The sequence below is a fragment of the Stenella coeruleoalba genome, assembly GCF_951394435.1.
Source record: "Stenella coeruleoalba genome assembly, contig: scaffold_134, whole genome shotgun sequence".
Lineage (NCBI taxonomy): Eukaryota > Metazoa > Chordata > Mammalia > Artiodactyla > Delphinidae > Stenella > Stenella coeruleoalba.
The window spans coordinates 136,975-164,540 of NW_027646170.1; the positions used below are offsets into that span (position 1 = coordinate 136,975).

Here is a 27,566-nt window from a genome sequence, read left to right on the forward strand (position 1 = left end):
TTCAATCTCTGGTTTTTTGCAGCACCCCAACTCACCTTTACCCTTAAGCAAGCATAAGTTGGTTTTCTAAATTTGAGACCCTGTTCTGTTCTGTAATTCAGTTCCTGTGTAGCCAAGTTTACATTCCGTGTATTACTGATATCTTATGATGTTTCTTTTTCTGTGTGACTTATTTCAGTTAGAATCATCATACCTGAATCCACTCATTGTGCTGCTAAGGGCCTGATGACACAGATTTCATTGCTGAGTGATATTGCTTTGTAAGTAAATACCACAACTTCTTTATCCATTTTTCACTTTCTGCGATGTTGAACTTGTACTGTAAACGAGGTTCTTGTAAACAGAGCCGTTCCAAACTTTGGGGTGGCTGTGTCTTTTTGATTTTAATTTCCCTAAGCTATAGGACCATAAGTGGAAGTGCCCTAGGTTCTGTTGCTTTGTATTTTTGATGTTTCAGGAAACACCATACACTTCTCCCGAGTGGTTGTTGGCAATTTACATCCCGCCCATCAGCATAACAAGGCTCCCAGTTCTCCATGGCCTGTCCTGCCTTTCTGGATTTTACCCTTTTTTCAGATGGCCCTTTTGACCGGGGGGAAGTGAGACTTCATTGTAGTGCAGATTTCCTTTGCAAGCTTGCTTGGTTGGCCAAAAAGGGCGTATGCGTTTTTTCCTGAATATATTCAGGAAAAAACGCATACGCCCTTTTTGGCCAAGTGCATCATTGTGGACGTTCTGCCTCTTTTCCTATGCTTTCAATGCAATTCCAGTCTACCTCCTGAAATCGGTTTCCTGCAATTCTGCCCCGCTTTCAAGTCCTCTTGGCAGCCTTACTTCAGTCTATTTTTGGACGATAGCTGTCATTTATAACTCTGCAGGTTTGTGAATTACAGTGCCCCTGAGCTCCTTTCTTCAACTCGTTTTCTTGTGAGCTGGCCGCAACACCGCAGGATGGCTTCAGGCCCTAATCTGGTTCCGGCACGGCACACTGAGCCTTTGGTTATTTCCTCTTCTTGGTGGGAAATGAGAGTTAAATTTGCCCGTCCAGACACCTCCAGCTAGCCTCTCATTGGTTCTCGCTATTCCTGTTCATCTTCCGCAGAAATTGCAAACTGGGCCAAACAGGAGGTTAAAGGGACTGACTCTCCAAGTCGGGAGAGTGTTAGTAAAGCGTCTGGAATGTTGCACCCGAGTACCAGGGGAAGAAAACTGAGACATATTTGAACACGTCTCCCGTTCACATGGTTGATCATACTTGGGTTCCACATGCATGTTTTAGCTGAAGGAAGAATACCTAAAACCTGGGTAGTTGAAACCCGTGGAATGGATACCATGCAATATGACTTCAAAGGGTCTTCATTTGCTCACCGAACCTCTCCAATCCTATCACTGCTGCGTTTATGCCCCTGTACACATGCTTGATTCTCTTTCAGAGACATAGCAATCCATAGGTTTTAAGATACTTACTAGTCAGGTACATTCTTAGGCGTTTAATATGCGGTGTTGAGTCCATTTCGTTGAGCAAGGAGTAGCTCTTGTCTATTCCATATTTGGCTTAAGGAACTTTATCTGTGCTCATTTCAATCTCTGGTTTTATGCAGCACCCCAACTCACCTTTCCCCTTAAGCAAGCATAAGTTGGTTTTCGAAATTTGAGACCCTGTTCTGTTCTGTAATTCAGTTCCTGTGTAGCCAAGTTTACATTCCGTGTATTACTGATATCTTATGATGTTTCTTTTTCTGTGTGACTTATTTCAGTTAGAATCATCATACCTGAATCCACTCATTGTGCTGCTAAGGGCCTGATGACACAGATTTCATTGCTGAGTGATATTCCTTTTTAAGTAAATACCACAACTTCTTTATCCATTTTTCACTTTCTGCGATGTTGAACTTGTACTGTAAACGAGGTTCTTGTAAACAGAGCCGTTCCAAACTTTGGGGTGGCTGTGTCTTTTTGATTTTAAATTCCCTAAGCTATAGGACCATAAGTGGAAGTGCCCTAGGCTCTGTTGCTTTGTTTTTTAGATGTTTCAGGAAACACAATACACTTCTCCCGAGTGGTTGTTGGCAATTTACATCCCGCCCATCAGCATAACAAGGCTCCCAGTTCTCCATGGCCTGTCCTGCCTTTCTGGATTTTACACTTTTTTCAGATGGCCCTTTTGACCAGGGGGAAGTGAGACTTCATTGTAGTGCAGATTTCCTTTGCAAGCTTGCTTGGTTGGCCAAAAAGGGCGTATGCGTTTTTTCCTGAATATATTCAGGAAAAAACGCATACGCCCTTTTTGGCCAAGTGCATCATTGTGGACGTTCTGCCTCTTTTCCTATGCTTTCAATGCAATTCCAGTCTACCTCCTGAAATCGGTTTCCTGCAATTCTGCCCTGTTTTCAAGTCCTCTTGGCAGCCTTACTTCAGTCTATTTTTGGACGATAGCTGTCATTTATAACTCTGCAGGTTTGTGAATTACAGTGCCCCTGAGCTCCTTTCTTCAACTCGCTTTCTTGTGACCTGGCCGCAACACCGCAGGATGGCTTCAGGCCCTAATCTGGTTCCGGCCCGGCATGCTGAGCCTTTGGTTAATTCCTCTTCCTGGTGGGAAATGAGAGTTGAATTTGCCCGTCCAGACACCTCCAGCTAGCCTCTCATTGGTTCTCGCTATTCCTGTTCATCTTCCGCAGAAATTGCAAACTGGGCCAAACAGGAGGTTAAAGGGACTGACTCTCCAAGTCGGGAGAGTGTTAGTAAAGCGTCTGGAATGTTGCACCCGAGTACCAGGGGAGGAAAACTGAGACATATTTGAACACGTCTCCCGTTCACATGGTTGATCATACTCTGGGTTCCACATGCATGTTTTAGCTGAAGGAAGAATACCTTAAACCTGGAGAGTTGAGACCCGTGTAATGGGTACCATGCAATATGACTTCAAAGGGTCTTCATTTGCTCCCCGAACCTCTCCAATCCTATCACTGCTGCGTTTATGCCCCTGTACACACGCTTGATTCTCTTTTGGAGACATAGCAATCCATAGGTTTTAAGATACTTACTAGTCAGGTACATTCTTAGGCGTTTAATATGGGGTTTTGAGTCCATTTCGTTGAGCAAGGAGTAGCTCTTGTCTATTCCATATTTGGCTTAAGGAACTTTATCTGTGCTCATTTCAATCTCTGGTTTTATGCAGCACCCCAACTCACCTTTCCCCTTAAGCAAGCATAAGTTGGTTTTCTAAATTTGAGACCCTGTTCTGTTTTGGAATGCAGTTCCTGTGTAGCCAAGTTTACATTCCGTGTATTAGTGATATCTTATGATGTTTCTTTTTCTGTGTGACTTATTTCAGTTAGAATCATCATACCTGAATCCACTCATTGTGCTGCTAAGGGCCTGATGACACAGATTTCATTGCTGAGTGATATTGTTTGTAAGTAAATACCACAACTTCTTTATCCATTTTTCACTTTCTGCGATGTTGAACTTGTACTGTAAACGAGGTTCTTGTAAACACAGCCATTCCAAACTTTGGGGTGGCTGTGTCTTTTTGATTTTAAATTCCCTAAGCTATAGGACCATAAGTGGAAGTGCCCTAGGTTCTGTTGCTTTGTTTTTTAGATGTTTCAGGAAACACCATACACTTCTCCCGAGTGGTTGTTGGCAATTTACATCCCGCCCATCAGCATAACAAGGCTCCCAGTTCTCCATGGCCTGTCCTGCCTTTCTGGATTTTACACTTTTTTCAGATGGCCCTTTTGACCGGGGGGAAGTGAGACTTCATTGTAGTGCAGATTTCCTTTGCAAGCTTGCTTGGTTGGCCAAAAAGGGCGTATGCGTTTTTTCCTGAATATATTCAGGAAAAAACGCATACGCCCTTTTTGGCCAAGTGCATCATTGTGGACGTTCTGCCTCTTTTCCTATGCTTTCAATGCAATTCCAGTCTACCTCCTGAAATCGGTTTCCTGCAATTCTGCCCTGTTTTCAAGTCCTCTTGGCAGCCTTACTTCAGTCTATTTTTGGACGATAGCTGTCATTTATAACTCTGCAGGTTTGTGAATTACAGTGCCCCTGAGCTCCTTTCTTCAACTCGCTTTCTTGTGACCTGGCCGCAACACCGCAGGATGGCTTCAGGCCCTAATCTGGTTCCGGCCCGGCATGCTGAGCCTTTGGTTAATTCCTCTTCCTGGTGGGAAATGAGAGTTGAATTTGCCCGTCCAGACACCTCCAGCTAGCCTCTCATTGGTTCTCGCTATTCCTGTTCATCTTCCGCAGAAATTGCAAACTGGGCCAAACAGGAGGTTAAAGGGACTGACTCTCCAAGTCGGGAGAGTGTTAGTAAAGCGTCTGGAATGTTGCACCCGAGTACCAGGGGAGGAAAACTGAGACATATTTGAACACGTCTCCCGTTCACATGGTTGATCATACTCTGGGTTCCACATGCATGTTTTAGCTGAAGGAAGAATACCTTAAACCTGGAGAGTTGAGACCCGTGTAATGGGTACCATGCAATATGACTTCAAAGGGTCTTCATTTGCTCCCCGAACCTCTCCAATCCTATCACTGCTGCGTTTATGCCCCTGTACACACGCTTGATTCTCTTTTGGAGACATAGCAATCCATAGGTTTTAAGATACTTACTAGTCAGGTACATTCTTAGGCGTTTAATATGGGGTTTTGAGTCCATTTCGTTGAGCAAGGAGTAGCTCTTGTCTATTCCATATTTGGCTTAAGGAACTTTATCTGTGCTCATTTCAATCTCTGGTTTTATGCAGCACCCCAACTCACCTTTCCCCTTAAGCAAGCATAAGTTGGTTTTCTAAATTTGAGACCCTGTTCTGTTTTGGAATGCAGTTCCTGTGTAGCCAAGTTTACATTCCGTGTATTAGTGATATCTTATGATGTTTCTTTTTCTGTGTGACTTATTTCAGTTAGAATCATCATACCTGAATCCACTCATTGTGCTGCTAAGGGCCTGATGACACAGATTTCATTGCTGAGTGATATTGTTTGTAAGTAAATACCACAACTTCTTTATCCATTTTTCACTTTCTGCGATGTTGAACTTGTACTGTAAACGAGGTTCTTGTAAACACAGCCATTCCAAACTTTGGGGTGGCTGTGTCTTTTTGATTTTAAATTCCCTAAGCTATAGGACCATAAGTGGAAGTGCCCTAGGTTCTGTTGCTTTGTTTTTTAGATGTTTCAGGAAACACCATACACTTCTCCCGAGTGGTTGTTGGCAATTTACATCCCGCCCATCAGCATAACAAGGCTCCCAGTTCTCCATGGCCTGTCCTGCCTTTCTGGATTTTACACTTTTTTCAGATGGCCCTTTTGACCGGGGGGAAGTGAGACTTCATTGTAGTGCAGATTTCCTTTGTAAGCTTGCTTGGTTGGCCAAAAAGGGCGTATGCGTTTTTTCCTGAATATATTCAGGAAAAAACGCATACACCCTTTTTGGCCAAGTGCATCATTGTGGACGTTCGGCCTCTTTTCCTATGCTTTCAATGCAATTCCAGTCTACCTCCTGAAATCGGTTTCCTGCAATTCTGCCCCGCTTTCAAGTCCTCTTGGCAGCCTTACTTCAGTCTATTTTTGGACGATAGCTGTCATTTATAACTCTGCAGGTTTGTGAATTACAGTGCCCCTGAGCTCCTTTCTTCAACTCGCTTTCTTGTGACCTGGCCGCAACACCGCAGGATGTCTTCAGGCCCTAATCTGGTTCTGGCACGGCACGCTGAGCCTTTGGTTATTTCCTCTTCCTGGTGGGAAATGAGAGTTGAATTTGCCCGTCCAGACACCTCCAGCTAGCCTCTCATTGGTTCTCGCTATTCCTATTCATCTTCCGCAGAAATTGCAAACTGGGCCAAACAGGAGGTTAAAGGCGCTGACTCTCCAAGTGGGGAGAGTGTTAGTAAAGCGTCTGGAATGTTGCACCCGAGTACCAGGGGAAGAAAACTGAGACATATTTGAACACGTCTCCCGATCACATGGTTGATCATACTTGGGTTCCACATGCATGTTTTAGCTGAAGGAAGAATACCTAAAACCTGGGTAGTTGAAACCCGTGGAATGGGTACCATGCAATATGACTTCAAAGGGTCTTCATTTGCTCACCGAACCTCTTCAATCCTATCACTGCTGCGTTTATGCCCCTGTACACATGCTTGATTCTCTTTCAGAGACATAGCAATCCATAGGTTTTAAGATACTTACTAGTCAGGTACATTCTTAGGCGTTTAATATGCGGTGTTGAGTCCATTTCGTTGAGCAAGGAGTAGCTCTTGTCTATTCCATATTTGGCTTAAGGAACTTTATCTGTGCTCATTTCAATCTCTGGTTTTATGCAGCACCCCAACTCACCTTTCCCCTTAAGCAAGCATAAGTTGGTTTTCTAAATTTGAGACCCTGTTCTGTTCTGTAATTCAGTTCCTGTGTAGCCAAGTTTACATTCCGTGTATTACTGATATCTTATGATGTTTCTTTTTCTGTGTGACTTATTTCAGTTAGAATCATCATACCTGAATCCACTCATTGTGCTGCTAAGGGCCTGATGACACAGATTTCATTGCTGAGTGATATTGCTTTTTAAGTAAATACCACAACTTCTTTATCCATTTTTCACTTTCTGCGATGTTGAACTTGTACTGTAAACGAGGTTCTTGTAAACAGAGCCGTTCCAAACTTTGGGGTGGCTGTGTCTTTTTGATTTTAAATTCCCTAAGCTATAGGACCATAAGTGGAAGTGCCCTAGGCTCTGTTGCTTTGTTTTTTAGATGTTTCAGGAAACACCATACACTTCTCCCGAGTGGTTGTTGGCAATTTACATCCCGCCCATCAGCATAACAAGGCTCCCAGTTCTCCATGGCCTGTCCTGCCTTTCTGGATTTTACACTTTTTTCAGATGGCCCTTTTGAACAGGGGGAAGTGAGACTTCATTGTAGTGCAGATTTCCTTTGCAAGCTTGCTTGGTTGGCCAAAAAGGGCGTATGCGTTTTTTCCTGAATATATTCAGGAAAAAACGCATACGCCCTTTTTGGCCAAGTGCATCATTGTGGACGTTCTGCCTCTTTTCCTATGCTTTCAATGCAATTCCAGTCTACCTCCTGAAATCGGTTTCCTGCAATTCTGCCCCGCTTTCAAGTCCTCTTGGCAGCCTTACTTCAGTCTATTTTTGGACGATAGCTGTCATTTATAACTCTGCAGGTTTGTGAATTACAGTGCCCCTGAGCTCCTTTCTTCAACTCGCTTTCTTGTGACCTGGCCGCAACACCGCAGGATGGCTTCAGGCCCTAATCTGGTTCCGGCCCGGCATGCTGAGCCTTTGGTTAATTCCTCTTCCTGGTGGGAAATGAGAGTTGAATTTGCCCGTCCAGACACCTGCAGCTAACCTCTCATTGGTTCTCGCTATTCCTGTTCATCTTCCGCAGAAATTGCAAACTGGGCCAAACAGGAGGTTAAAGGGACTGACTCTCCAAGTCGGGAGAGTGTTAGTAAAGCCTCTGGAATGTTGCACCCGAGTACCAGGGGAAGAAAACTGAGACATATTTGAACACGTCTCCCGTTCACATGGTTGATCATACTTGGGTTCCACATGCATGTTTTAGCTGAAGGAAGAATACCTAAAACCTGGGTAGTTGAAACCCGTGGAATGGGTACCATGCAATATGACTTCAAAGGGTCTTCATTTGCTCACGAACCTCTCCAATACTATCACTGCTGCGTTTATGCCCCTGTACACATGCTTGATTCTCTTTCGGAGACATAGCAATCCATAGGTTTTAAGATACTTACTAGTCAGGTACATTCTTAGGCGTTTAATATGCGGTGTTGAGTCCATTTCGTTGAGCAAGGAGTAGCTCTTGTCTATTCCATATTTGGCTTAAGGAACTTTATCTGTGCTCATTTCAATCTCTGGTTTTATGCAGCACCCCAACTCACCTTTCCCCTTAAGCAAGCATAAGTTGGTTTTCTAAATTTGAGACCCTGTTCTGTTCTGTAATTCAGTTCCTGTGTAGCCAAGTTTCCATTCCGTGTATTACTGATATCTTATGATGTTTCTTTTTCTGTGTGACTTATTTCAGTTAGAATCATCATACCTGAATCCACTCATTGTGCTGCTAAGGGCCTGATGACACAGATTTCATTGCTGAGTGATATTGCTTTGTAAGTAAATACCACAACTTCTTTATCCATTTTTCACTTTCTGCGATGTTCAACTTGTACTGTAAACGAGGTTCTTGTAAACAGAGCCATTCCAAACTTTGGGGTGGCTGTGTCTTTTTGATTTTAAATTCCCTAAGCTATAGGACCATAAGTGGAAGTGCCCTAGGCTCTGTTGCTTTGTTCTTTAGATGTTTCAGGAAACACCATACACTTCTCCCGAGTGGTTGTTTGCAGTTTACATCCCGCCCATCAGCATAACAAGGCTCCCAGTTCTCCATGGCCTGTCCTGCCTTTCTGGATTTTACACTTTTTTCAGATGGCCCTTTTGACCGGGGGGAAGTGAGACTTCATTGTAGTGCAGATTTCCTTTGTAAGCTTGCTTGGTTGGCCAAAAAGGGCGTATGCGTTTTTTCCTGAATATATTCAGGAAAAAACGCATACGCCCTTTTTGGCCAAGTGCATCATTGTGGACGTTCTGCCTCTTTTCCTATGCCTTCAGTGCAATTCCAGTCTACCTCCTGAAATCGGTTTCCTGCAATTCTGCCCCGCTTTCAAGTCCTCTTGGCAGCCTTACTTCAGTCTATTTTTGGACGATAGCTGTCATTTATAACTCTGCAGGTTTGTGAATTACAGTGCCCCTGAGCTCCTTTCTTCAACTCGCTTTGTTGTGACCTGGCCGCAACACCGCAGGATGTCTTCAGGCCCTAATCTGGTTCTGGCACGGCATGCTGAGCCTTTGGTTATTTCCTCTTCCTGGTGGGAAATGAGAGTTAAATTTGCCCGTCCAGACACCTCCAGCTAGCCTCTCATTGGTTCTCGCTATTCCTGTTCATCTTCCGCAGAAATTGCAAACTGGGCCAAACAGGAGGTTAAAGGGACTGACTCTCCAAGTCGGGAGAGTGTTAGTAAAGCGTCTGGAATGTTGCACCCGAGTACCAGGGGAAGAAAACTGAGACATATTTGAACACGTCTCCCGATCACATGGTTGATCATACTTGGGTTCCACATGCATGTTTTAGCTGAAGGAAGAATACCTAAAACCTGGGTAGTTGAAACCCGTGGAATGGGTACCATGCAATATGACTTCAAAGGGTCTTCATTTGCTCACCGAACCTCTCCAATCCTATCACTGCTGCGTTTATGCCCCTGTACACATGCTTGATTCTCTTTCGGAGACATAGCAATCCATAGGTTTTAAGATACTTACTAGTCAGGTACATTCTTAGGCGTTTAATATGCGGGGTTGAGTCCATTTCGTTGAGCAAGGAGTAGCTCTTGTCTATTCCATATTTGGCTTAAGGAACTTTATCTGTGCTCATTTCAATCTCTGGTTTTATGCAGCACCCCAACTCACCTTTCCCCTTAAGCAAGCATAAGTTGGTTTTCTAAATTTGAGACCCTGTTCTGTTCTGTAATTCAGTTCCTGTGTAGCCAAGTTTACATTCCGTGTATTACTGATATCTTATGATGTTTCTTTTTCTGTGTGACTTATTTCAGTTAGAATCATCATACCTGAATCCACTCATTGTGCTGCTAAGGGCCTGATGACACAGATTTCATTGCTGAGTGATATTGCTTTGTAAGTAAATACCACAACTTCTTTATCCATTTTTCACTTTCTGCGATGTTGAACTTGTACTGTAAACGAGGTTCTTGTAAACAGAGCCGATCCAAACTTTGGGGTGGCTGTGTCTTTTTGATTTTAATTTCCCTAAGCTATAGGACCATAAGTGGAAGTGCCCTAGGTTCTGTTGCTTTGTTTTTTAGATGTTTCAGGAAACACCATACACTTCTCCCGAGTGGTTGTTGGCAATTTACATCCCGCCCATCAGCATAACAAGGCTCCCAGTTCTCCATGGCCTGTCCTGCCTTTCTGGATTTTACACTTTTTTCAGATGGCCCTTTTGACCGGGGGGAAGTGAGACTTCATTGTAGTGTAGATTTCCTTTGCAAGCTTGCTTGGTTGGCCAAAAAGTGCGTATGCGTTTTTTCCTGAATATATTCAGGAAAAAACACATACGCCCTTTTTGGCCAAGTGCATCATTGTGGACGTTCTGCCTCTTTTCCTATGCTTTCAATGCAATTCCAGTCTACCTCCTGAAATCGGTTTCCTGCAATTCTGCCCTGCTTTCAAGTCCTCTTGGCAGCCTTACTTCAGTCTATTTTTGGACGATAGCTGTCATTTATAACTCTGCAGGTTTGTGAATTACAGTGCCCCTGAGCTCCTTTCTTCAACTCGCTTTCTTTTGAGCTGGCCGCAACACCGCAGGATGGCTTCAGGCCCTAATCTGATTCCGGTACGGCACGCTGAGCCTTTGGTTATTTCCTCTTCCTGGTGGGAAATGAGAGTTAAATTTGCCCGTCCAGACACCTCCAGCTAGTCTCTCATTGGTTCTCGCTATTCCTGTTCATCTTCCGCAGAAATTGCAAACTGGGCCAAACAGGAGGTTAAAGGCGCTGACTCTCCAAGTGGGGACAGTGTTAGTAAAGCGTCTGGAATGTTGCACCCGAGTACCAGGGGAGGAAAACTGAGACATATTTGAACACGTCTCCCGATCTCATGGTTGATCATACTCTGGGTTCCACATGCATGTTTTACCTGAAGGAAGAATACCTAAAACCTGGGTAGTTGAAACCCGTGGAATGGGTACCATGCAATATGACTTCAAAGGGTCTTCATTTGCTCACCGAACCTCTCTAATCCTATCACTGCTGCGTTTATGCCCCTGTACACATGCTTGATTCTCTTTCGGAGACATAGCAATCCCTAGGTTTTAAGATACTTACTAGTCAGGTACATTCTTAGGCGTTTAATATGCGGTGTTGGGTCCATTTCTTCGAGCAAGGAGTAGCTCTTGTCTATTCCATATTTGGCTTAAGGAACTTTATCTGTGCTCATTTCAATCTCTGGTTTTATGCAGCACCCCAACTCACCCTTCCCCTTAAGCAAGCATAAGTTGGTTTTCTAAATTTGAGACCCTGTTCTGTTCTGTAATTCAGTTCCTGTGTAGCCAAGTTTACATTCTGTGTATTACTGATATCTTATGATGTTTCTGTTTCTGTGTGACTTATTTCAGTTAGAATCATCATACCTGAATCCACTCATTGTGCTGCTAAGGGCCTGATGACACAGATTTCATTGCTGAGTGATATTGCTTTGTAAGTAAATACCACAACTTTTTTATCCATTTTTCACTTTCTGCGATGTTGAACTTGTACTGTAAACGAGGTTCTTGTAAACAGAGCCATTCGAAACTTTGGGGTGGCTGTGTCTTTTTGATTTTAAATTCCCTAAGCTATAGGACCATAAGTGGAAGTGCCCTAGGCTCTCTTGCTTTGTTTTTTAGATGTTTCAGGAAACACCATACACTTCTCCCGAGTGTTTGTTGGCAATTTACATCCCGCCCTTCAGCATAACAAGGCTCCCAGTTCTCCATGGCCTGTCCTGCCTTTCTGGATTTTACACTTTTTTCAGATGGCCCTTTTGACCGGGGGGAAGTGAGACTTCATTGTAGTGCAGATTTCCTTTGCAAGCTTGCTTGGTTGGCCAAAAAGGGCGTATGCGTTTTTTCCTGAATATATTCAGGAAAAAACGCATACGCCCTTTTTGGCCAAGTGCATCATTGTGGACGTTCTGCCTCTTTTCCTATGCTTTCAATGCAATTCCAGTCTACCTCCTGAAATCGGTTTCCTGCAATTCTGCCCCGCTTTCAAGTCCTCTTGGCAGCCTTACTTCAGTCTATTTTTGGACGATAGCTGTCATTTATAACTCTGCAGGTTTGTGAATTACAGTGCCCCTGAGCTCCTTTCTTCAACTCGCTTTCTTGTGACCTGGCCGCAACACCGCAGGATGGCTTCAGGCCCTAATCTGGTTCCGGCCCGGCATGCTGAGCCTTTGGTTAATTCCTCTTCCTGGTGGGAAATGAGAGTTAAATTTGCCCGTCCAGACACCTCCAGCTAGCCTCTCATTGGTTCTCGCTATTCCTGTTCATCTTCCGCAGAAATTGCAAACTGGGCCAAACAGGAGGTTAAAGGCGCTGACTCTCCAAGTGGGGAGAGTGTTAGTAAAGCGTCTGGAATGTTGCACCCGAGTACCAGGGTACGAAAACTGAGACATATTTGAACATGTCTCCCGATCACATGGTTGATCATACTCTGGGTTCCACATGCATGTTTTAGCTGAAGGAAGAATACCTTAAACCTGGGTAGGTGAAACCCGTGGAATGGGTACCATGCAATATGACTTCAAAGGGTCTTCATTTGCTCACCGAACCTCTCCAATCCTATCACTGCTGCGTTTATGCCCCTGTACACATGCTTGATTCTCTTTCGGAGACATAGCAATCCATAGGTTTTAAGATACTTACTAGTCAGGTACATTCTTAGGCGTTTAATATGCGGTGTTGAGTCCATTTCGTTGAGCAAGGAGTAGCTCTTGTCTATTCCATATTTGGCTTAAGGAACTTTATCTGTGCTCATTTCAATCTCTGGTTTTATGCAGCACCCCAACTCACCTTTCCCCTTAAGCAAGCATAAGTTGGTTTTCTAAATTTGAGACCCTGTTCTGTTCTGTAATTCAGTTCCTGTGTAGCCAAGTTTCCATTCCGTGTATTACTGATATCTTATGATGTTTCTTTTTCTGTGTGACTTATTTCAGTTAGAATCATCATACCTGAATCCACTCATTGTGCTGCTACGGGCCTGATGACATAGATTTCATTGCTGAGTGATACTGCATTGTAAGTGAATACCACAACTTCTTTATCCATTTTTCACTTTCTGCGATGTTGAACTTGTACTGTAAACGAGGTTCTTGTAAACAGAGCCGTTCCAAACTATGGGGTGGCTGTGTCTTTTTGATTTTAATTTCCCTAAGCTATAGGACCATAAGTGGAAGTGCCCTAGGCTCTGTTGCTTTGTTTTTTAGATGTTTCAGGAAACACCATACACTTCTCCCAAGTGTCTGTTGGCAATTTACATCCCGCCCATCAGCATAACAAGGCTCCCAGTTCTCCATGGCCTGTCCTGCCTTTCTGGATTTTACACTTTTTTCAGATGGCCCTTTTGACCGGGGGGAAGTGAGACTTCATTGTAGTGCAGATTTCCTTTGCAAGCTTGCTTGGTTGGCCAAAAAGGGCGTATGCGTTTTTTCCTGAATATATTCAGGAAAAAACGCATACGCCCTTTTTGGCCAAGTGCATCATTGTGGACGTTCTGCCTCTTTTCCTATGCTTTCAATGCAATTCCAGTCTACCTCCTGAAATCGGTTTCCTGCAATTCTGCCCCGCTTTCAAGTCCTCTTGGCAGCCTTACTTCAGTCTATTTTTGGACGATAGCTGTCATTTATAACTCTGCAGGTTTGTGAATTACAGTGCCCCTGAGCTCCTTTCTTCAACTCGCTTTCTTGTGACCTGGCCGCAACACCGCAGGATGGCTTCAGGCCCTAATCTGGTTCCGGCCCGGCATTCTGAGCCTTTGGTTAATTCCTCTTCCTGGTGGGAAATGAGAGTTAAATTTGCCCGTCCAGACACCTCCAGCTAGCCTCTCATTGGTTCTCGCTATTCCTGTTCATCTTCCGCAGAAATTGCAAACTGGGCCAAACAGGAGGTTAAAGGGACTGACTCTCCAAGTCGGGAGAGTGTTAGTAAAGCGTCTGGAATGTTGCACCCGAGTACCAGGGTACGAAAACTGAGACATATTTGAACACGTCTCCCGTTCACATGGTTGATCATACTCTGGGTTCCACATGCATGTTTTACCTGAAGGAAGAATACCTTAAACCTGGGTAGTTGAGACCCGTGTAATGGGTACCATGCAATATGACTTCAAAGGGTCTTCATTTGCTCACCGAACATCTCGAATCCTATCACTGCTGCGTTTATGCCCCTGTACACATGCTTGATTCTCTTTCGGAGACATAGCAATCCCTATGTTTTAAGATACTTACTAGTCAGGTACATTCTTAGGCGTTTAATATGCGGTGTTGAGTCCATTTCTTTGAGCAAGGAGTAGCTCTTGTCTATTCCATATTTGGCTTAAGGAACTTTATCAGTGCTCATTTCAATCTCTGGTTTTATGCAGCACCCCAACTCACCTTTCCCCTTAAGCAAGCATAATTTGGTTTTCTAAATTTCAGACCCTGTTCTGTTCTGTAATTCAGTTCCTGTGTAGCCAAGTTTCCATTCCGTGTATTACTGATATCTTATGATGTTTCTTTTTCTGTGTGACTTATTTCAGTTAGAATCATCATACCTGAATCCACTCATTGTGCTGCTAAGGGCCTGATGACACAGATTTCATTGCTGAGTGATATTGCTTTGTAAGTAAATACCACAACTTCTTTATCCATTTTTCACTTTCTGCGATGTTGAACTTGTACTGTAAACGAGGTTCTTGTAAACAGAGCCATTCCAAACTTTGGGGTGGCTGTGTCTTTTTGATTTTAAATTCCCTAAGCTATAGGACCATAAGTGGAAGTGCCCTAGGCTCTGTTGCTTTGTTCTTTAGATGTTTCAGGAAACACCATACACTTCTCCCGAGTGGTTGTTTGCAGTTTACATCCCGCCCATCAGCATAACAAGGCTCCCAGTTCTCCATGGCCTGTCCTGCCTTTCTGGATTTTACACTTTTTTCAGATGGCCCTTTTGACCGGGGGGAAGTGAGACTTCATTGTAGTGCAGATTTCCTTTGTAAGCTTGCTTGGTTGGCCAAAAAGGGCGTATGCGTTTTTTCCTGAATATATTCAGGAAAAAACGCATACGCCCTTTTTGGCCAAGTGCATCATTGTGGACGTTCTGCCTCTTTTCCTATGCCTTCAGTGCAATTCCAGTCTACCTCCTGAAATCGGTTTCCTGCAATTCTGCCCCGCTTTCAAGTCCTCTTGGCAGCCTTACTTCAGTCTATTTTTGGACGATAGCTGTCATTTATAACTCTGCAGGTTTGTGAATTACAGTGCCCCTGAGCTCCTTTCTTCAACTCGCTTTGTTGTGACCTGGCCGCAACACCGCAGGATGTCTTCAGGCCCTAATCTGGTTCTGGCACGGCATGCTGAGCCTTTGGTTATTTCCTCTTCCTGGTGGGAAATGAGAGTTAAATTTGCCCGTCCAGACACCTCCAGCTAGCCTCTCATTGGTTCTCGCTATTCCTGTTCATCTTCCGCAGAAATTGCAAACTGGGCCAAACAGGAGGTTAAAGGGACTGACTCTCCAAGTCGGGAGAGTGTTAGTAAAGCGTCTGGAATGTTGCACCCGAGTACCAGGGGAAGAAAACTGAGACATATTTGAACACGTCTCCCGATCACATGGTTGATCATACTTGGGTTCCACATGCATGTTTTAGCTGAAGGAACAATACCTTAAACCTGGGTAGTTGAAACCCGTGGAATGGGTACCATGCAATATGACTTCAAAGGGTCTTCATTTGCTCACCGAACCTCTCCAATCCTATCACTGCTGCGTTTATGCCCCTGTACACATGCTTGATTCTCTTTCGGAGACATAGCAATCCATAGGTTTTAAGATACTTACTAGTCAGGTACATTCTTAGGCGTTTAATATGCGGGGTTGAGTCCATTTCGTTGAGCAAGGAGTAGCTCTTGTCTATTCCATATTTGGCTTAAGGAACTTTATCTGTGCTCATTTCAATCTCTGGTTTTATGCAGCACCCCAACTCACCTTTCACCTTAAGCAAGCATAAGTTGGTTTTCTAAATTTGAGACCCTGTTCTGTTCTGTAATTCAGTTCCTGTGTAGCCAAGTTTACATTCCGTGTATTACTGATATCTTATGATGTTTCTTTTTCTGTGTGACTTATTTCAGTTAGAATCATCATACCTGAATCCACTCATTGTGCTGCTAAGGGCCTGATGACACAGATTTCATTGCTGAGTGATATTGCTTTGTAAGTAAATACCACAACTTCTTTATCCATTTTTCACTTTCTGCGATGTTGAACTTGTACTGTAAACGAGGTTCTTGTAAACAGAGCCGATCCAAACTTTGGGGTGGCTGTGTCTTTTTGATTTTAATTTCCCTAAGCTATAGGACCATAAGTGGAAGTGCCCTAGGTTCTGTTGCTTTGTTTTTTAGATGTTTCAGGAAACACCATACACTTCTCCCGAGTGGTTGTTGGCAATTTACATCCCGCCCATCAGCATAACAAGGCTCCCAGTTCTCCATGGCCTGTCCTGCCTTTCTGGATTTTACACTTTTTTCAGATGGCCCTTTTGACCGGGGGGAAGTGAGACTTCATTGTAGTGTAGATTTCCTTTGCAAGCTTGCTTGGTTGGCCAAAAAGTGCGTATGCGTTTTTTCCTGAATATATTCAGGAAAAAACACATACGCCCTTTTTGGCCAAGTGCATCATTGTGGACGTTCTGCCTCTTTTCCTATGCTTTCAATGCAATTCCAGTCTACCTCCTGAAATCGGTTTCCTGCAATTCTGCCCTGCTTTCAAGTCCTCTTGGCAGCCTTACTTCAGTCTATTTTTGGACGATAGCTGTCATTTATAACTCTGCAGGTTTGTGAATTACAGTGCCCCTGAGCTCCTTTCTTCAACTCGCTTTCTTTTGAGCTGGCCGCAACACCGCAGGATGGCTTCAGGCCCTAATGTGATTCCGGTACGGCACGCTGAGCCTTTGGTTATTTCCTCTTCCTGGTGGGAAATGAGAGTTAAATTTGCCCGTCCAGACACCTCCAGCTAGTCTCTCATTGGTTCTCGCTATTCCTGTTCATCTTCCGCAGAAATTGCAAACTGGGCCAAACAGGAGGTTAAAGGCGCTGACTCTCCAAGTGGGGACAGTGTTAGTAAAGCGTCTGGAATGTTGCACCCGAGTACCAGGGGAGGAAAACTGAGACATATTTGAACACGTCTCCCGATCTCATGGTTGATCATACTCTGGGTTCCACATGCATGTTTTACCTGAAGGAAGAATACCTAAAACCTGGGTAGTTGAAACCCGTGGAATGGGTACCATGCAATATGACTTCAAAGGGTCTTCATTTGCTCACCGAACCTCTCTAATCCTATCACTGCTGCGTTTATGCCCCTGTACACATGCTTGATTCTCTTTCGGAGACATAGCAATCCCTAGGTTTTAAGATACTTACTAGTCAGGTACATTCTTAGGCGTTTAATATGCGGTGTTGGGTCCATTTCTTCGAGCAAGGAGTAGCTCTTGTCTATTCCATATTTGGCTTAAGGAACTTTATCTGTGCTCATTTCAATCTCTGGTTTTATGCAGCACCCCAACTCACCCTTCCCCTTAAGCAAGCATAAGTTGGTTTTCTAAATTTGAGACCCTGTTCTGTTCTGTAATTCAGTTCCTGTGTAGCCAAGTTTACATTCTGTGTATTACTGATATCTTATGATGTTTCTGTTTCTGTGTGACTTATTTCAGTTAGAATCATCATACCTGAATCCACTCATTGTGCTGCTAAGGGCCTGATGACACAGATTTCATTGCTGAGTGATATTGCTTTGTAAGTAAATACCACAACTTTTTTATCCATTTTTCACTTTCTGCGATGTTGAACTTGTACTGTAAACGAGGTTCTTGTAAACAGAGCCATTCGAAACTTTGGGGTGGCTGTGTCTTTTTGATTTTAAATTCCCTAAGCTATAGGACCATAAGTGGAAGTGCCCTAGGCTCTCTTGCTTTGTTTTTTAGATGTTTCAGGAAACACCATACACTTCTCCCGAGTGTTTGTTGGCAATTTACATCCCGCCCTTCAGCATAACAAGGCTCCCAGTTCTCCATGGCCTGTCCTGCCTTTCTGGATTTTACACTTTTTTCAGATGGCCCTTTTGACCGGGGGGAAGTGAGACTTCATTGTAGTGCAGATTTCCTTTGCAAGCTTGCTTGGTTGGCCAAAAAGGGCGTATGCGTTTTTTCCTGAATATATTCAGGAAAAAACGCATACGCCCTTTTTGGCCAAGTGCATCATTGTGGACGTTCTGCCTCTTTTCCTATGCTTTCAATGCAATTCCAGTCTACCTCCTGAAATCGGTTTCCTGCAATTCTGCCCCGCTTTCAAGTCCTCTTGGCAGCCTTACTTCAGTCTATTTTTGGACGATAGCTGTCATTTATAACTCTGCAGGTTTGTGAATTACAGTGCCCCTGAGCTCCTTTCTTCAACTCGCTTTCTTGTGACCTGGCCGCAACACCGCAGGATGGCTTCAGGCCCTAATCTGGTTCCGGCCCGGCATGCTGAGCCTTTGGTTAATTCCTCTTCCTGGTGGGAAATGAGAGTTAAATTTGCCCGTCCAGACACCTGCAGCTAGCCTCTCATTGGTTCTCGCTATTCCTGTTCATCTTCCGCAGAAATTGCAAACTGGGCCAAACAGGAGGTTAAAGGCGCTGACTCTCCAAGTGGGGAGAGTGTTAGTAAAGCGTCTGGAATGTTGCACCCGAGTACCAGGGTACGAAAACTGAGACATATTTGAACACGTCTCCCGATCACATGGTTGATCATACTCTGGGTTCCACATGCATGTTTTAGCTGAAGGAAGAATACCTTAAACCTGGGTAGGTGAAACCCGTGGAATGGGTACCATGCAATATGACTTCAAAGGGTCTTCATTTGCTCACCGAACCTCTCCAATCCTATCACTGCTGCGTTTATGCCCCTGTACACATGCTTGATTCTCTTTCGGAGACATAGCAATCCATAGGTTTTAAGATACTTACTAGTCAGGTACATTCTTAGGCGTTTAATATGCGGTGTTGAGTCCATTTCGTTGAGCAAGGAGTAGCTCTTGTCTATTCCATATTTGGCTTAAGGAACTTTATCTGTGCTCATTTCAATCTCTGGTTTTATGCAGCACCCCAACTCACCTTTCCCCTTAAGCAAGCATAAGTTGGTTTTCTAAATTTGAGACCCTGTTCTGTTCTGTAATTCAGTTCCTGTGTAGCCAAGTTTCCATTCCGTGTATTACTGATATCTTATGATGTTTCTTTTTCTGTGTGACTTATTTCAGTTAGAATCATCATACCTGAATCCACTCATTGTGCTGCTACGGGCCTGATGACATAGATTTCATTGCTGAGTGATACTGCATTGTAAGTGAATACCACAACTTCTTTATCCATTTTTCACTTTCTGCGATGTTGAACTTGTACTGTAAACGAGGTTCTTGTAAACAGAGCCGTTCCAAACTTTGGGGTGGCTGTGTCTTTTTGATTTTAATTTCCCTAAGCTATAGGACCATAAGTGGAAGTGCCCTAGGCTCTGTTGCTTTGTTTTTTAGATGTTTCAGGAAACACCATACACTTCTCCCAAGTGTCTGTTGGCAATTTACATCCCGCCCATCAGCATAACAAGGCTCCCAGTTCTCCATGGCCTGTCCTGCCTTTCTGGATTTTACACTTTTTTCAGATGGCCCTTTTGACCGGGGGGAAGTGAGACTTCATTGTAGTGCAGATTTCCTTTGCAAGCTTGCTTGGTTGGCCAAAAAGGGCGTATGCGTTTTTTCCTGAATATATTCAGGAAAAAACGCATACGCCCTTTTTGGCCAAGTGCATCATTGTGGACGTTCTGCCTCTTTTCCTATGCTTTCAATGCAATTCCAGTCTACCTCCTGAAATCGGTTTCCTGCAATTCTGCCCCGCTTTCAAGTCCTCTTGGCAGCCTTACTTCAGTCTATTTTTGGACGATAGCTGTCATTTATAACTCTGCAGGTTTGTGAATTACAGTGCCCCTGAGCTCCTTTCTTCAACTCGCTTTCTTGTGACCTGGCCGCAACACCGCAGGATGGCTTCAGGCCCTAATCTGGTTCCGGCCCGGCATTCTGAGCCTTTGGTTACTTCCTCTTCCTGGTGGGAAATGAGAGTTAAATTTGCCCGTCCAGACACCTCCAGCTAGCCTCTCATTGGTTCTCGCTATTCCTGTTCATCTTCCGCAGAAATTGCAAACTGGGCCAAACAGGAGGTTAAAGGGACTGACTCTCCAAGTCGGGAGAGTGTTAGTAAAGCGTCTGGAATGTTGCACCCGAGTACCAGGGTACGAAAACTGAGACATATTTGAACACGTCTCCCGTTCACATGGTTGATCATACTCTGGGTTCCACATGCATGTTTTACCTGAAGGAAGAATACCTTAAACCTGGGTAGTTGAGACCCGTGTAATGGGTACCATGCAATATGACTTCAAAGGGTCTTCATTTGCTCACCGAACATCTCGAATCCTATCACTGCTGCGTTTATGCCCCTGTACACATGCTTGATTCTCTTTCGGAGACATAGCAATCCCTATGTTTTAAGATACTTACTAGTCAGGTACATTCTTAGGCGTTTAATATGCGGTGTTGAGTCCATTTCTTTGAGCAAGGAGTAGCTCTTGTCTATTCCATATTTGGCTTAAGGAACTTTATCAGTGCTCATTTCAATCTCTGGTTTTATGCAGCACCCCAACTCACCTTTCCCCTTAAGCAAGCATAATTTGGTTTTCTAAATTTCAGACCCTGTTCTGTTCTGTAATTCAGTTCCTGTGTAGCCAAGTTTACATTCCGTGTATTACTGATATCTTATGATGTTTCTTTTTCTGTGTGACTTATTTCAGTTAGAATCATCATACCTGAATCCACTCATTGTGCTGCTAAGGGCCTGATGACACAGATTTCATTGCTGAGTGATATTGCTTTGTAAGTAAATACCACAACTTTTTTATCCATTTTTCACTTTCTGCGATGTTGAACTTGTACTGTAAACGAGGTTCTTGTAAACAGAGCCGTTCCAAACTTTGGGGTGGCTGTGTCTTTTTGATTTTAAATTCCCTAAGCTATAGGACCATAAGTGGAAGTGCCCTAGGCTCTCTTGCTTTGTTTTTTAGATGTTTCAGGAAACACCATACACTTCTCCCGAGTGTCTGTTGGCAATTTACATCCCGCCCATCAGCATAACAAGGCTCCCAGTTCTCCATGGCCTGTCCTGCCTTTCTGGATTTTACACTTTTTTCAGATGGCCCTTTTGACCGGGGGGAAGTGAGACTTCATTGTAGTGCAGATTTCCTTTGCAAGCTTGCTTGGTTGGCCAAAAAGGGCGTATGCGTTTTTTCCTGAATGTATTCAGGAAAAAACGCATACGCCCTTTTTGGCCAAGTGCATCATTGTGGACGTTCTGCCTCTTTTCCTATGCTTTCAATGCAATTCCAGTCTACCTCCTGAAATCGGTTTCCTGCAATTCTGCCCCGCTTTCAAGTCCTCTTGGCAGCCTTACTTCAGTCTATTTTTGGACGATAGCTGTCATTTATAACTCTGCAGGTTTGTGAATTACAGTGCCCCTGAGCTCCTTTCTTCAACTCGCTTTCTTGTGACCTGGCCGCAACACCGCAGGATGGCTTCGGGCCCTAATCTGGTTCCGGCACGGCACGCTGAACCTTTGGTTAATTCCTCTTCCTGGTGGGAAATGAGAGTTAAATTTGCCCGTTCAGACACCTCCAGCTAGCCTCTCATTGGTTCTCGCTATTCCTGTTCATCTTCCACAGAAATTGCAAACTGGGCCAAACAGGAAGTTAAAGGGACTGACTCTCCAAGTCGGGAGAGTGTTAGTAAAGCGTCTGGAATGTTGCACCCGAGTACCAGGGTAGGAAAACTGAGACATATTTGAACACGTCTCCCGTTCACATGGTTGATCATACTCCGGGTTCCACATGCATGTTTTAGCTGAAGGAAGAATACCTTAAACCTGGAGAGTTGAGACCCGTGTAATGGGTACCATGCAATATGACTTCAAAGGGTCTTCATTTGCTCACCGAACCTCTCCAATCCTATCACTGCTGCGTTTATGCCCCTGTACACATGCTTGATTCTCTTTCGGAGACATAGCAATCCATAGGTTTTAAGATACTTACTAGTCAGGTACATTCTTCGGAGTTTAATATGCGGTGTTGAGTCCAATTCTTTGAGCAAGGAGTAGCTCTTGTCTATTCCATATTTGGCTTAAGGAACTTTATCTGTGCTCATTTCAATCTCTGGTTTTATGCAGCACCCCAACTCACCTTTCCCCTTAAGCAAGCATAAGTTGGTTTTCTAAATTTGAGACCCTGTTCTGTTCTGTAATTCAGTTCCTGTGTAGCCAAGTTTACATTCCGTGTATTACTGATATCTTATGATGTTTCTTTTTCTGTGTGACTTATTTCAGTTAGAATCATCATACCTGAATCCACTCATTGTGCTGCTAAGGGCCTGATGACACAGATTTCATTGCTGAGTGATATTGCTTTGTAAGTAAATACCACAACTTTTTTATCCATTTTTCACTTTCTGCGATGTTGAACTTGTACTGTAAACGAGGTTCTTGTAAACAGAGCCATTCGTAACTTTGGGGTGGCTGTGTCTTTTTGATTTTAAATTCCCTAAGCTATAGGACCATAAGTGGAAGTGCCCTAGGCTCTCTTGCTTTGTTTTTTAGATGTTTCAGGAAACACCATACACTTCTCCCAAGTGTCTGTTGGCAATTTACATCCCGCTCATCAACATAACAAGGCTCCCAGTTCTCAATGGCCTGTTACCTTTCTGGATTTTACACTTTTTACAGATGGCCTTTCTGGCCGGGGGGAAGTGAGACTTCATTGTAGTGCAGATTTCCTTTGCAAGCTTGCTTGGTTGGCCAAAAAGGGCGTATGCGTTTTTTCCTGAATATATTCAGGAAAAAACACATACGCCCTTTTTGGCCAAGTGCATCATTGTGGACGTTCTGCCTCTTTTCCTATGCTTTCAATGCAATTCCAGTCTACCTCCTGAAATCGGTTTCCTGCAATTCTGCCCCGCTTTCAAGTCCTCTTGGCAGCCTTACTTCAGTCTATTTTTGGACGATAGCTGTCATTTATAACTCTGCAGGTTTGTGAATTACAGTGCCCCTGAGCTCCTTTCTTCAACTCGCTTTCTTTTGAGCTGGCCGCAACACCGCAGGTTGGCTGCAGGCCCTAATCTGGTTCTGGCCCGGCATTCTGAGCCTTTGGTTAATTCCTTTCCTGGTGGGAAATGAGAGTTAAATTTGCCCGTCCAGACACCTCCAGCTAGCCTCTCATTGGTTCTCGCTATTCCTGTTCATCTTCCGCAGAAATTGCAAACTGGGCCAAACAGGAGGTTAAAGGCGCTGACTCTCCAAGTGGGGAGAGTGTTAGTAAAGCGTCTGGAATGTTGCACCCGAGTACCAGGGGAGGAAAACTGAAACATATTTGAACACGTCTCCCGATCACATGGTTGATCATACTCTGGGTTCCACATGCATGTTTTAGCTGAAGGAAGAATACCTAAAACCTGGGTAGTTGAAACCCGTGAAATGGGTACCATGCAATATGACTTCAAAGGGTCTTCATTTGCTCACCGAACCTCTCCAATCCTATCACTGCTGCGTTTATGCCCCTGTACACATGCTTGACTCTCTTTCGGAGACATAGCAATCCATAGGTTTTAAGATACTTACTAGTCAGGTACATTCTTAGGCGTTTAATATGCGGTGTTGAGTCCATTTCGTTGAGCAAGGAGTAGCTCTTGTCTATTCCATATTTGGCTTAAGGAACTTTATCTGTGCTCATTTCAATCTCTGGTTTTATGCAGCACCCCAACTCACCTTTCCCCTTAAGCAAGCATAAGTTGGTTTTCTAAATTTGAGACCCTGTTCTGTTCTGTAATTCAGTTCCTGTGTAGCCAAGTTTCCATTCCGTGTATTACTGATATCTTATGATGTTTCTTTTTCTGTGTGACTTATTTCAGTTAGAATCATCATACCTGAATCCACTCATTGTGCTGCTACGGGCCTGATGACACAGATTTCATTGCTGAGTGATACTGCATTGTAAGTGAATACCACAACTTCTTTATCCATTTTTCACTTTCTGCAATGTTGAACTTGTACTGTAAACGAGGTTCTTGTAAACAGAGCCGTTCCAAACTTTTGGGTGGCTGTGTCTTTTTGATTTTAATTTCCCTAAGCTATAGGACCATAAGTGGAAGTGCCCTAGGCTCTGTTGCTTTGTTTTTTAGATGTTTCAGGAAACACCATACACTTCTCCCAAGTGTCTGTTGGCAATTTACATCCCGCCCATCAGCATAACAAGGCTCCCAGTTCTCCATGGCCTGTCCTGCCTTTCTGGATTTTACCCTTTTTTCAGATGGCCCTTTTGACCGGGGGGAAGTGAGACTTCATTGTAGTGCAGATTTCCTTTGCAAGCTTGCTTGGTTGGCCAAAAAGGGCGTATGCGTTTTTTCCTGAATATATTCAGGAAAAAACGCATACGCCCTTTTTGGCCAAGTGCATCATTGTGGACGTTCTGCCTCTTTTCCTATGCTTTCAATGCAATTCCAGTCTACCTCCTGAAATCGGTTTCCTGCAATTCTGCCCCGCTTTCAAGTCCTCTTGGCAGCCTTACTTCAGTCTATTTTTGGACGATAGCTGTCATTTATAACTCTGCAGGTTTGTGAATTACAGTGCCCCTGAGCTCCTTTCTTCAACTCGCTTTCTTGTGACCTGGCCGCAACACCGCAGGATGGCTTCAGGCCCTAATCTGGTTCTGGCCCGGCATTCTGAGCCTTTGGTTAATTCCTTTCCTGGTGGGAAATGAGAGTTAAATTTGCCCGTTCAGACACCTCCAGCTAGCCTCTCATTGGTTCTCACTATTCCTGTTCATCTTCCGCAGAAATTGCCAACTGGGCCAAACAGGAGGTTAAAGGGACTGACTCTCCAAGTCGGGAGAGTGTTAGTAAAGCGTCTGGAATGTTGCACCCGAGTACCAGGGTACGAAAACTGAGACATATTTGAACACGTCTCCCGTTCACATGGTTGATCATACTCTGGGTTCCACATGCATGTTTTAGCTGAAGGAAGAATACCTTAAACCTGGAGAGTTGAGACCCGTGTTATGGGTACCATGCAATATGACTTCAAAGGGTCTTCATTTGCTCACCGAACTTCTCCAATCCTATCACTGCTGCGTTTATGCCCCTGTACACACGCTTGATTCTCTTTTGGAGACATAGCAATCCATAGGTTTTAAGATACTTACTAGTCAGGTACATTCTTAGGCGTTTAATATGCGGTGTTGAGTCTATTTCGTTGAGCAAGGAGTAGCTCTTGTCTATTCCATATTTGGCTTAAGGAACTTTATCTGTGCTCATTTCAATCTCTGGTTTTATGCAGCACCCCAACTCACCTTTCCCCTTAAGCAAGCATAAGTTGGTTTTCTAAATTTGAGACCCTGTTCTGTTTTGGAATGCAGTTCCTGTGTAGCCAAGTATACATTCCGTGTATTAGTGATATCTTATGATGTTTCTTTTTCTGTGTGACTTATTTCAGTTAGAATCATCGTACCTGAATCCACTCATTATGCTGCTACGGACCTGATGACATAGATTTCATTGCTGAGTGATACTGCATTGTACGTAAGTACCACAAGTTCTTTATCCATTTTTCACTTTCTGTGATATTGAACTTGTACGGTAAACGAGGTTCTTGTAAACAGAGCCGTTCCAAACTTTGGGGTGGCTGTGTCTTTTTGATTTTAATTTCCCTAAGCTATAGGACCATAAGTGGAAGTGCCCTATGTTATGTTGCTTTGTTTTTTAGATGTTTCAGGAAACACCATACACTTCTCCCGAGTGGTTGTTGGCAATTTACATCCCGCCCTTCAGCATAACAAGGCTCCCAGTTCTCCATGGCCTGTCCTGCCTTTCTGGATTTTACCCTTTTTTCAGATGGCCCTTTTGACCGGGGGGAAGTGAGACTTCATTGTAGTGCAGATTTCCTTTGCAAGCTTGCTTGGTTGGCCAAAATGGGCGTATGCGTTTTTTCCTGAATATATTCAGGAAAAAACGCATACGCCCTTTTTGGCCAAGTGCATCATTGTGGACGTTCTGCCTCTTTTCCTATGCTTTCAATGCAATTCCAGTCTACCTCCTGAAATCGGTTTCCTGCAATTCTGCCCCGCTTTCAAGTCCTCTTGGCAGCCTTACTTCAGTCTATTTTTGGACGATAGCTGTCATTTATAACTCTGCAGGTTTGTGAATTACAGTGCCCCTGAGCTCCTTTCTTCAACTCGCTTTCTTGTGACCTGGCCGCAACACCGCAGGATGGCTTCAGGCCCTAATCTGGTTCCGGCCAGGCATGCTGAGCCTTTGGTTAATTCCTCTTCCTGGTGGGAAATGAGAGTTAAATTTGCCCGTCCAGGCACCTGCAGCTAGCCTCTCATTGGTTCTCGCTATTCCTGTTCATCTTCCGCAGAAATTGCAAACTGGGCCAAACAGGAGGTTAAAGGCGCTGACTCTCCAAGTGGGGAGAGTGTTAGTAAAGCGTCTGGAATGTTGCACCCGAGTACCAGGGTACGAAAACTGAGACATATTTGAACACGTCTCCCGATCACATGGTTGATCATACTCTGGGTTCCACATGCATGTTTTAGCTGAAGGAAGAATACCTAAAACCTGGGTAGTTGAAACCCGTGGAATGGGTACCATGCAATATGACTTCAAAGGGTCTTCATTTGCTCACCGAACCTCTCCAATCCTATCACTGCTGCGTTTATGCCCCTGTACACATGCTTGATTCTCTTTCGGAGACATAGCAATCTATAGGTTTTAAGATACTTACTAGTCAGGTACATTCTTAGGCGTTTAATATGCGGTGTTGAGTCCATTTCGTTGAGCAAGGAGTAGCTGTTGCCTATTCCATATTTGGCTTAAGGAACTTTATCTGTGCTCATTTCAATCTCTGGTTTTATGCAGCACCCCAACTCACCTTTACCCTTAAGCAAGCATAAGTTGGTTTTCTAAATTTGAGACACTGTTCTGTTCTGTAATTCAGTTCCTGTGTAGCCAAGTTTACATTCCGTGTATTACTGATATCTTATGATGTTTCTTTTTCTGTGTGACTTATTTCAGTTAGAATCATCATACCTGAATCCACTCATTGTGCTGCTAAGGGCCTGATGACACAGATTTCATTGCTGAGTGATATTGCTTTGTAAGTAAATACCACATCTTTTTTATCCATTTTTCACTTTCTGTGATATTGAACTTGTACGGTAAACGAGGTTCTTGTAAACGGAGGCGTCCCAAACTTTGGGGTGGCTGTGTCTTCTTGATTTTAATTTCCCTAAGCTATAGGACCATAAGTGGCAGTGCCCTAGGCTCTGTTGCTTTGTTTTTTAGATGTTTCAGGAAACACCATACACTTCTCCGGAGTGTCTGTTGGCAATTTACATCCCGCCCATCAGCATAACAAGGCTCCCAGTTCTCCATGGCCTGTCCTGCCTTTCTGGATTTTACACTTTTTTCAGATGGCCCTTTTGACCGGGGGGAAGTGAGACTTCATTGTAGTGCAGATTTCCTTTGCAAGTTTGCTTGGTTGGCTAAAAAGGGCGTATGCGTTTTTTCCTGAATATATTCAGGAAAAAACGCATACGCCCTTTTTGGCCAAGT

The 27,566-nt window shown here is 43.9% G+C and overlaps 1 long non-coding RNA gene across 3 annotated transcripts in view; it reads left to right on the plus strand.

Moving 5' to 3' along the window:
- Positions 1-1,779: 1,779 nt before the first annotated feature.
- The window catches only part of LOC307181290, a 500,419-nt gene continuing 474,632 nt past the window's right edge, over positions 1,780-27,566 (plus strand). For all 3 annotated transcript variants that reach the window (XR_013826336.1, XR_013826337.1, XR_013826338.1), the window contains exons 1-2: positions 1,780-1,843; positions 6,499-6,580. This is a non-coding gene — a long non-coding RNA (uncharacterized lncRNA). The remainder of the gene's footprint in view (positions 1,844-6,498; positions 6,581-27,566) is intronic.